The sequence below is a fragment of the Lolium perenne genome, chromosome 1 (assembly GCF_019359855.2).
Source record: "Lolium perenne isolate Kyuss_39 chromosome 1, Kyuss_2.0, whole genome shotgun sequence".
In the NCBI taxonomy this organism is placed as follows: Eukaryota; Viridiplantae; Streptophyta; class Magnoliopsida; order Poales; family Poaceae; genus Lolium; species Lolium perenne.
In genome coordinates this window covers 123,325,661-123,330,398 of record NC_067244.2, presented here as the reverse complement: position 1 = coordinate 123,330,398, position 4,738 = coordinate 123,325,661, and the positions used below count along the sequence as shown (strand labels likewise).

Below are 4,738 nucleotides of genomic sequence, written 5' to 3'. Positions count from 1 at the left end.
AGACACCTCTAGTGAATTGTGGACCCCGGTCCTATTCTTTTACATTGAATACAATCTGCTGCAATACTTGTTCTTTACTGTTCTTCGCAAACAATCATCTTCCACACTATACATTTAATCCTTTGTTACAGCAAGCCGGTGAGATTGACAACCTCACTGTTTTGTTGGGGCAAAGTACTTTGGTTGTTTTGTGCAGGTTCCACGTTGGCGCCGGAATCCCTGGTGTTGCGCCGCACTACATCCCGCCGCCATCAACCTTCGACGTGCTTCTTGGCTCCTACTGGTTCGATAAACCTTGGTTTCTTACTGAGGGAAAACTTGCTGCTGTGCGCATCATACCTTCCTCTTGGGGTTCCCAACGAACGTGTGTATTACACGCCATCAAGCTCTTTTTCTGGCGCCGTTGCCGGGGAGGAAAGGTAAAAGGCACTCATATTTCGGTCCCAGGTAACTAAGTACTTTTCTGTTGCCGTTGTGTGTGTGCTCGAAGCTATTTCCTTTAGATCCTGCAATTGCATCTTTTTGTTTCTTGTTTACACTAGTTAGGCATAATGGACAACAATGAGCTTCTTATTCTATTTCCTGATTTAAGACATGGATGGTTTGATGCGAAAATTAAAAAACCTATGGAACATACACTATAAGGAGAACCACCCTACAACAACACTTGATTTACAACCCTTTGGATATGCGTTGTAAAATTTAATCATAGATACAGATATATGCGCTGCCCTTGCATCCGTTCCCTAATGCGTGATTGTTAAAAAAGAAGTTGGAAAGCGAGCGTGTAATTTTTTTTTGGGTCCAGCAGCAGGAGCTATTGCCGCCTACATGAAAAGTTCTTTTTCTACATACTTACAAAATAATTTCACGCTGGAGGAAATTTCGGCTTAATCTGCTCCCATCCCCACGAAGTCCTATAACTGTAATCTCGATAACGAGATCTCCCCTAGTGTTAGTTCGATCTACCAGCCTCCTCCTCACCGCCTCCCGCCGCGACACCCCCGGCCCTCCTCCCTCAGTGTCCTCTCCAATGTCCCCATCCATACGCATCTCCATCTTGGCCACCCTCGTCAGCGCGTCGAGGGGATGCCGATGGTTTTCATCGGAGGATTCATGGGCGGCGGATCGATCCGTCTCTAACCGCTGGTGCAGATCCTGGTGAAAGTGGATCCGTTCTACTCCATGCCAGCATCGGGGCTCGAGCGAACCAGACGCCCACCGGATGCCCAACACCCAGCCGCCACCGCAGCTGTCAATCGCCTTCACCAGGCGACGCTCCCGTCCCACGGCTGTTGCTTGACTTGCTTCACTATTTAAGACGAACGAGTTAGTCCTCTCTCATGGTGTCTCCCTAATCTGCAGGACATGATGTAATACGTAGTAGGCTGGGCGTGTTGGATTGCTACGCTGCTAGTCGAGATTTGAACAGGAATTAAGTAATCACTAATCAGTTTTTTCTTATCAGATCGTCGGATTAGTAGTGGTTTTCAGTCTGAAGTAGCACTAGTGATTTGTCTTGACTTAAGAAACACACGATATGTCCACGATGTTACAATATGTTTAGAAAAAAACATTTGCTAACCTAATTGCTACTGGTTTCGACATGTGAAACCACTCGAGCAGGTATGATTCTCTTTTCTACTATGATACTGCAGCCAATTGACTCGTTCTGTGTCCTGCAGCAAGAATGAAAAATTTGGTCTACTCCCCTTATGTGTACCAGACGAAATGAACATCACGCGTTGGAGATTTGGATCTGGCGCTAACTATGAGGAAACATGAAATTATATGATTTTGTGTGGCGTGCGAATTTTGTGCCTATGTGGTTCAAGTTACCAATTCATTGCTGCTTTTCGCTAATCTCTTATATATATTAAGCATTTCCTCTCAGATTTCTTGTTCTTGAATCTTCATAATTCAAGAAGGAAGCAATTGTAATTAGGGGACATGTGGGAAGGACTAGAGGTTTCTACTATCTCAGATCGATTCAATATTGTACCCATTTAAAGAAATTTAGTACCATATGTGTGCAGATTGCAGGTTTCTTAGTTCGCTATAATAATGATGTGTGCAGGTTGCAGGTTTCCTAGTAAGCATGATTTAATTGGAAAAATAAAGTTACATAAGAATTGCTATCTCCTGCTTTCGGCGGCTTGTACAGATATCTTAAGTTTATGATAGAAACTTATTTGCCAATTCATATCCTGTCATATATGCAGACGGTAAGTGTTAAATGCCCTGTCATATATGCAGCTTGTATGTTACCCTTTACTTACTTTGAAGGAGAGAATGAAAATATTTATTTATTTACCCTTCGGATACTCACATGGCTTCCTTGCACAGAGTTCATGTGTGCTGACGACCGGCATGTGCCGACGGTTAGCTCCGCTGCCGGTCGACGAGGACCTCTGTGCCGACGTCCCCGACATTTGGCCGTCGACACATCGCCTGGCCATCGGCACACATGAACTCTCCCGTGGTGAGGTGGGCAGCCCACGAGCAAGTGAAGCATTATTTGTCGCTAGATCCTAATATGTATGACTCTTTTATCTATTGCACATTTTGGTGTGTATATGATCAAGCAGTTTACTACAAGGTTGATATTTTGCTTCTGAAGTGCTTGATCTTTTGCTTATATTATTTTCTAAAATTTCTGTAGCTGATTTTAGTAACATGAATTCAGTCCATTGCAACCTAATTTCTGCATCATAGATGAGAAATGATATTGCAGTTTTGCTTGCGATATTATGCTTTCATCTAGTATTTACTAAAAAAAACTATCATTTCTTAAGAATAACATGAAGCATGTTATCGTTATATGTTCCTTTTATTATGGCAGGACAAGTAGTAACTAACATCCGAGCAACATGTGATGTGTCCCTGTTACATTATTTTCATATGCTCATATTGGTGCACCTCGACTCTCCTTCTGTATTTCCATGTGTGGTACCGACTTGACATCTAGGTGCCATGGGCTGTTCTAAATGCACGGGATAGCACAAATTATCTTGCATGACTTGGCTTTGGCATGCTACTGAGGTGTTTTCAAAGAAATTCCAAGCAATATGTGGATGCGAATTTAAAGGTATCATAAACAAAGATGCACAATATGCATTTTAATTTCAGTTTTCAATATACTTTACTTTATATGTATGTATATCTTGAAAATAAACATGCAGATTAGTGCTTTGCATTGTGAAGATATTCCATGAGTCAGATATATTAATGTATTTTGACATTTTTGAATGGTGGGTACTACAGAAAGTAGGTAGTAGAATTTCCAATACCTTTGCCTACTTTTTTTTTTCACATCTGTTTGAAGACGGAAACTTTATTTTTGCAGGCCCAAAAGATCAGCAAGAACTGCAACATTCAAATGCTACATTAGAAGGAACAGGACTAGAAGGAATATATATAGGATTAGATAGAATATAATAGTATGATGCAAAATTATAAGATGTGTACTGTAAATATATTTTTCGTGTATGGATGATGATTTTAATTATAAATATCGAAATGTTTCTTCATGCAATGCATTCATATTCTGGAATTTCTTTATTGTCGTATGTATGTATGTATGTATTACGGATATATTATCTTGACGAGGAAACAAATAATGCAATATTTGAAGCTACAAAGCCCCCGAATTCAAAAAACAATATTTATTTTGAAATAAATTAATAAATCTGCATATGTTATGTACCAACGGATACTACAGTTGCTTGACTTCTATTGCTACTTTGCAACGCTCTATCCAATGGTTACCAACGGACCTATATGTGTTGCATTATACCTTTGCAACACCCAAAAATGCAACGCATCATTATCCATTGGTAGGGCCTCTAGCAACGCCTATATTGATATTTAGATACAGATAAATGCGTTGCTGTTGGGGGAGTCCTGTTGTAGTGATATTAGTATGAACGCTTTTAACATCATTGTTGCTAATGATATGGAAAATTCTAAGCTTGGGGAAGCTGGCTGAGCATGATATTTTTAGTTCCCCAAGCATTGAGGAGAAAATTTACTTTGATGATACTTTGCCTCCTATTTATGATGATTATAATGATATTGGTCTTTTAGTACCGCCTGTTATGGAGGATAAATTTGATTATGATTACAATATGCCTCCTATATTTGATGATGAGAATAATAATAGCTACTTTGTTGAATTTGCTCCCACTACAATTAATAAGAATGACTATACTTATGTGGAGAGTAATAATTTTATGCATGTGAATAAGAATGCTTTATGTGATACTTATATTGTTGAGTTTGTTCATGATGCCTCTGAAAATTAGTATGAGAGAGGAAAATATGGTTGTAGAAATTTTCATGTTACTAAAACACCTCTCTATATGCTGAAATTTTTGAAGTTACACTTGTTTTATCTTTCTTTGCTTGTTGCATCATGCTTCATGAACTTGTTTATTTACAAGATTCCTTTTCATAGGAAGAATGTTAGACTTAAATTTGTTTTGAATTTGCCTCTTGATGATCTCTTTTGCTTCAAATACTATTTCTTGCGATTGCATCATTAAAACTGTTGAGCCCATCTTAATGGCTATAAAGAAAGAACTTCTTGGGAGATAACCCATGTGTTTATTTTACTACAGTACTTTTTTTTATATTTGAGTCTTGGAAGTTGTTACTACTGTAGCAACCTCTTCTTATCTTACTTTATTGCATTGTTGTGCCAAGTAAAGTCTTTGATAGCAAGGTTGATACTAGATTT

The 4,738-nt window shown here is 39.0% G+C and overlaps 1 long non-coding RNA gene across 1 annotated transcript; it reads left to right on the top strand.

Moving 5' to 3' along the window:
• The first annotated feature begins 1,422 nt into the window (after positions 1–1,422).
• On the top strand, positions 1,423–3,530 carry LOC127292297 (uncharacterized). The gene is made up of 2 exons (XR_007845088.2): positions 1,423–3,088; positions 3,347–3,530. It is a non-coding gene; the product is annotated as an uncharacterized lncRNA (long non-coding RNA).
• The last annotated feature ends 1,208 nt before the right edge of the window (positions 3,531–4,738 follow it).